Here is a 12029-nt window from a genome sequence, read left to right as displayed (position 1 = left end):
AGAACAAAGAAAGATTTCTACTGGGATTGCCAACAACCCTATTCCCCACACCTGTGAAGGGGAAACAGGAACTAAGAGTCATTCCCTAAGGCTAAAACCATGGAGAGTTTATGGATTAAAGGCTGAAAACTGCCAGCAGGCCTTTCACTCTACATATTCTTACCTTTTCACATTATAGTTCTTACCGGGCTTCACTGAATGTCCATATCAAAGGAAATGTGTTAATAAAGTCTTTTAAACTATAACTCACAGGTTCTAAAGAAAGATATATAAACTGAATTCCCCAAACACTCAGGGTCTCTCTCAGTGCCTTTACTCTATCCTTCTCAATGTACTTCTCACTCTCTGCCTCTGAAAGGAGAACATACTCTGTCTGTGGAGTGTTACCCTTTTCTAATAAACTTTCCTTTTGACCCTAACTTTGGTGTATATGTTGAATTTTTTCTACGCTCTCCGCCAAAGGACCCTCTTCTCTCTGTACAGGGCTTGGTCTCTCCTCCAACTCAGGGAAATTTGCCCTGTCCTGCATCAGCATAATGACTGCTATCAAATCATTTCCTAGGAGGCAACTGTAACTGGTAAAATTATTACTTTTTTAATATTTAAAATCTCTGGAAATTGTCCTAGGGTCCAAAGCAAACAAAGTGTTATGGCGCGAACGATTCTGAGACCCACGGAGCCAATTGAGATTAATTATGAGCCTTTATTAGCCAGCCGGCGACTGACTCTCTACCACACAGGGCTAGAGGAGATCAGCCCCGAGCTTTCAGAGCAGGCAGCTGATAAAGCTCAAGACCATATCCTGGTGGTCCCCTGAACAAGCCAGCAGATTACAGAAGTGGGAGTTGGCTTTTAACATATCTTTGCCCGGAACAACACCCTTAATTAACAAGTAAATGGATTACAGAAGCAGACATTGGCCATCTACATATTTTATACAATACACTTCCTAAACCACACACAAGCAAGTAGGACAACTTCTGATATCTAAAGATATTTCTTCCCTGTAGCTGACTTAGCTAGTTTGCTCACTTGAAAATTTTCCACCCTTAACAAAAGAAACACTTACATGAGAAAATCTATATTGTGATACCAACAGCCAGAGTCTGTAGCACTTGAACATGACCTGCTTTCTCCTTCGCTATCCCCATCTCAATCTCCAGTCTGGGTGAGTAGTTCTAAGAAAATGTGGCTCCTTCTTCTCTCATTTAATCAAGGGATGTGCTCTCTGAAGAAGAGGGACATGTTGCCAGCATTTTTCATTCTTAGATTCAAGTTGCAAAGGCTGAATTCCTAACATTCTAAGCTGAGTTTGGTCTTTCTTCCTCCACTCTAGCCCCACTAATAAAATGAAAGCTCATTCTCAGACATGGCATGGTAAGAATATTGAGGAAATACTCACCCTTTCTCTAACTCACTCACAGAATGTAAGATCAATGCTGGAAAGGAAAGCCAAGAATGACAGGCAACCATCCCTAACCATAAAGCAGGAGTGTCACTCTGACAGGATCAGTCCACTCTCCCTGTCCCTAGCTCCAGAGCAGAAGCTCAGATGTTTTGTCCTAGTTGAGAGACAATTCATAAAAACAGAAAGCTCCAAAGCTATCACAAAAGGAACTGACTTAATTTGAAACCAAGTGTGGTGAATTTAAAGATGAAATTTGCTCAAAAACAAGGCAATTTTGGTGGTAGCAATTAAGAACAATAAGCTAAAATTTAAGCCAGCAACATACCAGAGAGAACCAGATAGAGACAGCTAAAATGAGCTGCCCTACAGATCAAAATAAGCCTCAAGGCTTGCCTCAAAAACTAGCTCAGCAATGAGTTGAGTTGGATCAGACAGTCAAGCAATTTACATCTCAGGGCATCCCCGAAAACAAAACAGCCATAGCCTGCAACTAATGGTGACCAAAAGCTGAGTGTGATACTAGCAAAGGCAGACAGTTTAACAGAGAGACTAGGGAATGAGATAGTTAAACATAACGCTGCTAAAACCTCTGTCTTTCCAGGGTAATTGTCCACAGCCTAAGGCTGTGTTCTACCCCCTAAGGAAATCAATGGCTAAACATTGAAGGGGAAACAGGCTTTGATAAAATAGTCTGATCAACTCGCTAAACAAGAGAACAACAAAGTTGAAATTCATAAATATCTCAATAGTTTGTTGTAAGAAGTAGAGATTTTTGACTTAAGTAAAGAACTGAAAAAAATTGTCTTTAAATTTAGATAGCGATTTAAAATGGTGTCAGGGTCAATAAATATATGGGTAGGGGAGGCATAGAGAAATAGAGAATTTATTCTAAGGAATTAGGTTATACAATTTAGGAATTGTGGGGATGGTTGAATTTGAAATCTATACAGCAAGCTGAAAGACTGGAGGTCTGGAGATTCTGCTAAGTGGGAATGTTGTGGACTTGAATAGGAAGGCTGTAAACTCAGGCAGAATTTCTGTGCTGCAATCCGGAGGCAAAATTTCTTTGGGAGAGAAATCTCAATGTTTGCTCTTAAATCCATCAATTGATACACATTATGGAAGTTAATCTGCTCTACTTAAAGTTAACTGATTTAAAATGTTGATCACATCTAAAAATATTTTTATAGCAACATCTGGAGTTTGACAAAACAACTGGTCAGCATAGTCTGAGTCGACATAAAAATAACCATCACAGTCTGTTTTGGTGATTTGTGTGTTTCAAAGAATTTGTAAATTTTGTCTAGTTTCATTAATTTGTTGTCACACTCTTGCTTATACTATTTTCTTACAATCCTTTTATTGCCTATAAGTGTTAGGTAGTTAGTCAGGCATGAGCGACCAGACCCAAGGCCCAGCTCTGGAACCATAGAAATTTCCCTTGAGGACCTTCCTTAAGGACCTCCCAGAAACATCTCCCTTTTAGGGTTTTAAATTACCCAAAATACTAGAGCACAAGGCCATAAAAGCTGTTGGCTAAACTAGCTACATATGAAAGTACTCCCCCTAACTTCAGCCTCATTATACCATCATTATAATATCATGACTATGCCTGGAAGTTCATAAATCTAATCATAGCAGACTGAATTCTGGGTAAGCACATGCGTAGTAGGCAAAAAGTTATATAGTAGCCAACTGTCAATCAAGGTGACTTCACATATGGATCATCTAGGACCTCCTGTCATGGCCCAAATATAAACAGATCTAATCTCTGCATTGTTACAGCTCTCCTGGCTGGAAACCCACCCTCCCTTTGGGGTGTACTATCTTATCTCTTTATCTCCTAAATTCCACAGGACTGCATCCTTCCTTAGTGAGCCATCTCCTTTTAATTCTACTTTCAATAAATCTTACTTTTTCTCAGTCTTACTGACCTGTAGTTCTTTACTGCATTGGTGGGGGAGAAGGGAGGAACAACAACACACAATGCCACTATCCACCTCCTCTTCCTCCCCCACACCATTGGGATGAGGCTGGATTTCACCCCATCCCCACCAGTGACATAAGGTTAGTAGTATCGCTCCCACTTCAATTTCTATTTTATTTATTTGTGTTTTCTGTCTTATTTTATTAGTCAGTTTAGCTAAAATTTTGTCAATTTTGTTGCTTGTTGTAAAGAAACAACTTTTGGTTTCGTTAATGCTTTCAATTACTTTTCTATTTTTTATTTTATTTTTCTGTGCTCTAATCATCATTTGCTCCTTTCTGCCAGCTTTGAGTTTAGTTTGCTCTTCTTTATCTAATTTCTAAAGATGTAAAGTTAGGTTATTGATTTGAGATATTTCTTTTTTAATATGCGTTTACAGTTATAAATTTCCCTCTGAGCACTGCCTTTGCTAAATCCTATCACCTTTTGGTGTGTTCATTTTGTTTTAATTCATCTCTAAGTATTTTTGAATTTCCCTTGTGATATCTTAGATACATGGGATGTTTAAGAATGTGTCTTTTAATTTTCATATAGTTGATAATTTTCCAGTATTCCTTCTGTTATTGACTTCAAACTATATTCTATTGTTGTCAGAGAAGCTATTTTATATGTTTTCAGTCTTCTTAAATGTATTGAGGCTCTTTTTGTGGGTTAACATTTGGCCTAACCTGGAGAATGTTCTCTGTGCCTTTGAAAAGAATGCATATTATGCTGTTTGGGTAAAGTGTTCTACATGTGTTTATTAGTTCTACATATGTCTACTTGGTTTATAGTGTTGTTCAAGTCCTTCATTTCTTTGTTGGCTAGATGTTTTGTTCCTTACAGACAATGATGCACTGAAGTGTCAACAATTATTGTAGAGTTATTTCTCTCTTCAATTCTATCTATGATTGTTTCATATGTTCTGGGGCTCTGTTCTTCAGAGTTATAATAGTTACATTTTTTTGGATGATTTGACACTTTTATCAATATATAATGCCATTTTTATTATTTGTAACAGTTTTTGACTAAAACTGTATTCTGTCTGATATTAGTATAGTCACTCCAGCTCTCTTTTGGTTACCATATGCAAAGAATTGTTTTCCATTCTCTCACTTTCAACCTATTTATGTCTCTGGATCTAGTGAGTATCTTGCAGAGTGTATAGTTAGATTATGTTGTATTGTTGTTTTATCCATTCTGTCAATCTCTGGCTTTTGATTGGAAATTTTAATTCATTTACTTTTAGTTACAGAAAAGGAATGGCTTACTTCTGCCATTTCCCTATTATTTTCATATGCCTAATAACTTTTTTGTCCCTCATTTCCTTCATTACTGCATTCCTTTGTGTTTAGTTGATTTTTCATAGTGACAGGTTTTTATTTTCTTCTCATTTTTTTTGTGTGTTTTTTAGACCTTTTTTTTGTGGTTATCATTGGGATTACATTAAACATCTGAAAACTATGATTCAAATTGATACCAACTTATCTTCAGTCACATACAAAAAATCTCTTCCTTTACACCTCTATCTTCCCCTGCCTTATCTTGTCATTACTACATATTACATCTTTATATATGGTGTGCCTGATATTATATTCATAAATATTTTTATGAATTTGTCTTTTAAATCCTCTAGGAAATAAAAAGTAAAATTATAAATGAAAAATATAATTATACTGGACTTTCTATTTGAACAGGAATTTATAATCACCAGATATCTTTAATTATTAATACAGCTTTAAATTATAATTGTCCTTTTATTTTACCCTAAAAATTCTCTTTAACGTTTCTTGTACAGCAGGTCTAATGGTAATAAATTCCATCAGCTTTAGTTTACTTGGGAATGTCCTAACTTCTCTCTCATTTTTTTTAAAAACATGTTTGCTGGACACAGAATTTTTAAGTTTTCTTTTTTTTTTTTCTTTTAGTCTTTAAAATGTCTTCCCACTGCCTCCTGGCATCTGTGGTTTTTGAAGAGAAATTTGCTATTAATCATATTGTGGATTCTTTGCACTTGATAAACTGTGTCTCATTTGTTGCTCTCAAGATTTTTACTTTTTCTTTTAACAGTAGAATTATCATCTTTCTTGGCTGGGGTCTATTTGAGTTTATCTTATTTGGAGTTTGTTGAGTTTCTTGGATTTGTAGATTTTGTCCTCAATCATGGTTGAGACATTTTCAGCTATTATTTTGTCAAATAAAGGGGAAGAAAAAATATTTCTCTTTCTGAGACTTCCAAGACATGCATGTTAGTCCATTTAATGGCATCCTACAGGTTAATTAGGCTCTTCATTTTTCTTAAATTTTTGTATTTCCTGCTCTTTAGATTCAATAATTTCTATTTTTATTTTTTATTTACAGTTAACATTCAATGTTATTTTATATTAGTTTCAAGTGTACAGCATAGCGATTATACATTTCTATGATTTATGAAGTGATCCCCCTAATTAGCCTAGTACCCACCTTTCACTTACATAGTTATTGCAGTATTATCGATTGAACGTCTCATCCCCATGATTTTTTTTGTAACTACCAATCTGTACTTCTTAATTCCTTTACCTTTTTCACCTAGCCTTCCAATCCCCACCCCATTTGGCAACCATCATTTTGTTCTCTGTATCTATGAGTCTTTTTTCTGTTTTGTTTATTTTGTTATATGTAAGTGAGATTATATAGTATTTGTCTTTCTCTCTCTGATTTATTTCACTTAGCACAACTGTCTAGGTCCATCCATTTGCTGCAAATGGTAAAATTTTATTTTTGTATGACCAAGCAATATTCTATTGTATATATTTACTACTTCTTTTTTTCCAGTCATCTATTGATGGGCACTTAAGTTGCTTCCATATTTGGCTATTGTAAATAGCACTGCAGTGAACATAAGTGTGTATATATCTTTTTGAATTAGCGTTTTGGATTTATCCAGATAAATACCCAGAATTGGAAAGTAGTTCTATTTTTAATTTTTTTTGAGGAAACTCCAGACTGTTTTCCATAAGCTGCACCAATCTGCAATCCACCAACAGTGCTTGAGGTTTTCCTTTTCTTCTCATCCTCACTAACACTTGTTGTTTGTTGATTTATTGATTTGTGTGAGGTGATAGCTCATTGTGGTTTTAATTTGCATTTCTCTGATGATTAGTGATGTTAAGCATCTTTTCATATGTCTATTAGCCATCTGTATGTCCTCTTTGGAGAAATGTCTGTTTAGGTCCTCTGCCCATTTTTAATTGTATTATTTTTTTCTTGTTTGTGGTACTGAGTATAAGTAGTATAAGTCTTTTATAAATTTTGGATATTAACCTTTTTATTGGATATATCATTGGTGAATATCTTTTGCATTGCATTGTTTTTTGTTTTGTTGATGGTTTCCTTTACTGTGCAAAAACTTTTTAATTTGATGTAGTCCCACTTATTTATTATTTATTATTTCTTTTGTTTCCCTTGTCCAAGAAGATAGAAAAAAAAATATTATGAAGAGCAACATCAGAGAGTTTATCGCCTATATTTTCTTCTAGGAGTTTTATGGTTTTAGGTCTTACATTTAAATCTTTAATCCATTTTGAGTTTATTCTTGTATATAATGTAAGAAGGTGGTCTAGTTTCATTTTTCTGCATGTATTTATTCAGTTTTCTCGACACCATTTACAGATTCAATAATTTCAATTGCCTTATCTTTAAGTTTGCCGATTCTCTTCTTTTTGCTCAAATCTGAATTTGAACCCCTTTAGTAACTTTTCTCATAGCAGTTATTTTAACCACAGGATTTTTATTTGACTTTGTTTTATAAGTTCTATCTCTTTATTGATATTATTTTTATACATTGTTTTCCTGATTTTGTTTAGTTCTTTTTTTCATGTTTTTCTTTAGCTCTTTGACTACATTTAAGACTGTTTAAAAGTATTTGTCTCGTAAATGATTTTGTCAGGGATAGTGTCTGTCAATTTGCTTTGCTCCTTTGAATAAGCCATACTTTCCTGCTTCTTTTAAATCATTGGATTATTTGTTGAGCAATGGAGATTTGAACACTAGAGTGTAATAACTATAGAAATCAGATTTTTTCTCTTTCCCAGGATTTACTGTAATTTTTCCAAATTATTAATGCCTATAGTTATCCATTTGTTTAGTGACTTTCAAGATTTTTCTTTCTTTTTTTTTTTTTTTTTTGCACATACAGTATTCTTCCTTGTGTGTGGTTACTGAAGTCTCTGTTCTTTAACTTGTTTTCAACTAGTATTTTCACAGAGATTTCCTTAAATTACAAAAACCAAAATAAATAAATAAATAAATAAGATATAAAGAAACCATCACCTTAGCCAGTCTATGGAGACTGGCTCAGTGTCTGGACATTTAGGCAATGCTTAGCTAAGTTTGCACTGAGGCTAGGGATCAGCCTGAGGTGAAAGATGAGGATCTTCTCAGGTTGTTTCTTAGCATGCATCTTGCCCTGGGCATGGACATGTCTTTCTAAATTTTCCAATATACGTGAGTACTTCTGAAAATATTAATTTCCCAAAGAAAATCCTCTCGGCATTTGCTTCTGGGTCTCAGGGGTTCTCTTGTGTCTTTTAACCATAATCTTTTGCCTTGGGCATCTATGGGTTTTTAGTTTGGCTTGTAGTGGTTTCAAACAATGCCCATCCCTTTCTAGTCTTAGTTCTGAGTAAAGTTAAATAGAGACAAGCATCATAAACACTTCAAATGAATTTATTACATAAATGAATTCCCATTATTCTCTGTAACCTCCATACCTCCCAACAAATGAAGTAATATGGTATAATCCATATATTTGTCAATAAAAAAACATACATTTCCTAGGCTTTCTAACAACAACAACAACAACAAAACCTATAGAATAGGAAAGGACATTGAGAGATAAAAAGAGGAAATTAATATGTTTTCCTCCTTTTAATGTTTTAGGGAAAAATGAAGGGATATTTGATTTCCTTTCTCATTATAAAAGGAAAAAAAAAATTTTTCCACTGAAACATTACATAAACATGGCACTATGAATACGAAGAAGAATAATCAAACGCACTGCTATTGTTTCGAAAAAGATGCAAGGAATTATGTCAAGTAGAAAAAATACTTCAATCAATTCCCCACAGGCCATCCCACAGCTGTCTAATAGTTTCTGTTCAATTATTTGATGATATGTGTCAACAAAAATAAGTCCAAGCATGATTATTCTTTTTAACTCTGCATCAACAAAAAAATAACTGAATAGATTCATAAGAATGCATGTTGAATGTTTCTGTTTGAGAATTCTTCCCCAATAGGCCGATGATCATGCAAACAAACATTGTCTCTGCATATGGCATGGCATACATGAAAGTTCATGAATGATCATGACCGTTTCAATCTAAAGTAAATAGTATGCTGAAAACGAAGTGAGATAGGTACATTGTGCCCAGAGTAAACTGCCATGCATACGCAAACTGGATCTTATAATAAAGTACTAAGTGAAGGGCAGCAAATTCTGTTCTTGGTTAACCTTCCCCTAACTATTGTAAAGTTTGAAAAAGAGGCGTTCCCCTCCCCATGACTTAATCATTAATATTTAGAAAGCTTCCAGAGTGGTATTCTCAATTACACTCAGAGCTCTTAGTCCTTTTATGCAAATTTAATCTCTACTCTCCTCCACATTAGTTAAGGAAAGTTTAAAACCCATACGGGGCTTTTAATTCCAAAATGAAATGTGAACTAGAAAATGAATTAAGAGACAGTGGATAATATCAAGATAATAAAATAAACTGGCTTATGAAACAACTGCTTCCTCTACATGAGAAGCACTTAAGCAGTGGTGATGATCTATCAGAGATGCTGTCAAAATGGTATTTCTTCCTAAATTGGAGAGTTGTGTTATATGGCAGATAAGTTCTAATAGTGCCATTAGAAGTAGTTACTTAGAAAAGTCATTTGATCTCTTCCCCCTTTTTTCTCCATATTTTAGGCAGTTTTCCTGATTATAACTTTCTGTATGTATTTCACAAGCATGCATATATGATTGATGAGACTTAACATTTATTGAGTACTTTTTAGTTTTTTAACACTGTGTCACCAAATGACGTTGACTTTTCTTCTTAAACCTATATTAAATAGAGGAATTTAGGGAAAGGGAAGAGTACTATGTGACTGAGGTTTCTTACTTAGGCAGTCTGTTAAAAGGTGTTATTTAATAGCTTAGGCAGGATACCCAGGATGATGAAAAGTTTGAGACATACAGAGATATTGAGATATTGGTGGGCTCTGGAATTATATATCAAATGTGATTGAGGAGCACTCGAGATTGTGGATTCAGGTCAGGTGAGTGAAAAGCCTACTGCAGGATATTAACCATCTGTCAATCTCAGATATTTTGAATCCTGAACTTTAGCTCAGTGGGTTGGTTAGTAAGAAAGGAAACAGAGGAAGACCTGTATAGAACATCAGAGAACATAATCTTCAATATTTGGTTCCTAACAGCTCCACTGATGTGGAAAGGCTGTATGACTCTTTATTAAGTGTACCAAGGCTGGGGCTTGGGCTGGTAGTAATTAAGATCGGAGGGAAAGTGTTCTGTTGTGATATTGGCAAATAGAGGAGTTATGAAAAGTTAAGGCACAAGAGTCACATAGCATTAACTAATCCAGGTTTATACATAAGCAATTTTTCAATCACTTGGTAATTTATTATTTTATTGAATTTATTGAATATTTACATATGTTTAAGTGTAAATAATGCACTATGACTTCACAGACTTCACTTAATTGAATAAAACATGTTATTAGTGATACAGAAACTTAATGCTCATCAAATGCTTTTTTGAAAACTTCTTATATTTTAAATTTGTTAAAGTTTTTGATTTGACCTAATAAAATACAAATTCCTTCATGGTAAATGTCATTTTAATCATGGTTTTTTTTAGTCATTTGAAACAGTGAAAATAAATGTATCTGATTTTTTTTCTTGAAGTAGAAAAGATCTTCATGAGGGCAGGAGTATTTTTGAAGAAAGAATATTTTTACTACTGACAGATTAAATATCAAATATAGTTTTGTACATGTTTTAGAGTAGTACCAAACTAGTCTGATGCAACCACTTCTCTGCCAGTATGTCTTTGACATTTTACATTTTCTAGGCATGAAAGTCTACAGCTAGAAAGTCTTCATTTACAACCTTGCCCTTTCAGCATTACCTATTTTATGCTTCCATTCTCAATTTAAACTACTTGATTACACTGCTGAAGATAGATGACTGTGATATTGGTCCTAATTATAATATCTTGTTTTAGTGATATGCAAAATCTATTTTCTTGGTGACCTATCCATGCTAGATACCTTCTATTTAAGCTGCTGTGTGCTAGAATGCTTTGAAAGGTACAGCCAAAGGTTCAGAGCAGCATTTTCCTCCAATCTAATTAAACTCTGTCTTAGGCGTTCACAACCATCTGGGGCTTTCTGCTGGGTACTTTGAATTCTACTGAACAGAATCTACTGCCTTGCTCCACTGACTCAATTCCAGTTCTCCAGTTCCTTTCCAACGTTTCTTGGTGAAGTTTCCTTATCTCAGTTTCTCACTTAGATTTTGGCATTGGAAACCTTCTCCTTGTTTTCATTCAAGTATGGTTTACATGCTTTGGTATTTATACTCTATTAATCTTCTCTTTATTTATTTTGTATGCATGTGGTAATTCCAGTTTTTTCAAGAAAAATGTGAGATGGAATAATTGTTTTACTAGAATTTAAACAAATCTTTAGTAAGAGTACATGTTGCAGCTTCTAATTTGTGAAACTGGAAACTAGAATTATTCATTTACTATATAATTAGTACCTCTGAGAATAGAGAGGAAGAAAAACCTTAAAATTTTCATGTCCCTAATGAATATTAAATATTATGCTCTGATGATTCTTGATGAGTCCTTTCACGACAGACTTTGTTTACATCACAAGCAGATGTTTGTGTTTACTTAGATGTAATTTGGAATGACATACTGTGGTGAAGTCCGAAATTCATTTCTTTGTCACTTCATAATGGGGTACAATACAAACTTGCAAATATATTTCTAAAGAACTTATTTTTTTAATGAAATCTGGTGATGTGTTATAATTCTTCTTTTCTTATCATATTTAAAAATAAAAATAAAATTAAGTTCAATCATAAAAGTCAGTATGTTCAATAGTCCATTTAATATCAAGATCTCCTGTCTAAATACTCTTGCAAATGGAATTCAGTGTCATAAAAAATGCTCCATCCAAATTATATGTCAGTTATAATGGTTAGGGTGTTTTGTTTTGTTTTCATTTTTTTCCAAGTAAAACATTTCAGATATATTAATTACTTCAATTAGATCTTTTATGGCACTATCTCTACATCTTTATAACCTTGGTAGTTCTTTTAATAATCCTGGTTTGTAAACAGCCTTCTAAAACTTTACTATGGTTTTTACCACACAAGTGAAACAGTCACCTAATTTAATAAAATAAAAACTGAAAATTTAAAAATACACTTAATTTTTTAAATTTTTTTTAAAAATAAACATTTTATTTTAGAATAATTTTAGATTTGCAAAAAAATGTGAAATGTGTAGAGAATTCCTATTATCTCACACCTAGCTTCTTTTATTATTAACATCTTACATTTGTATGTACACCAGTCACAATTAATGAACGACTA

General features: G+C 33.7%; 1 pseudogene; it reads right to left on the bottom strand.

Annotated features, from left to right (window-relative positions):
* Positions 1-12029, bottom strand: part of LOC120599681 (DDRGK domain-containing protein 1-like) — a 36717-nt pseudogene that overhangs the window by 24225 nt on the left and 463 nt on the right.

This window comes from Pteropus medius, unplaced genomic scaffold (assembly GCF_902729225.1).
Source record: "Pteropus medius unplaced genomic scaffold, Ma_sr-lr_union100, whole genome shotgun sequence".
NCBI lineage: Eukaryota > Metazoa > Chordata > Mammalia > Chiroptera > Pteropodidae > Pteropus > Pteropus medius.
The sequence above is the reverse complement of the archived record's forward strand: the minus strand, read 5'-3'. Positions and strand labels throughout refer to the sequence as shown.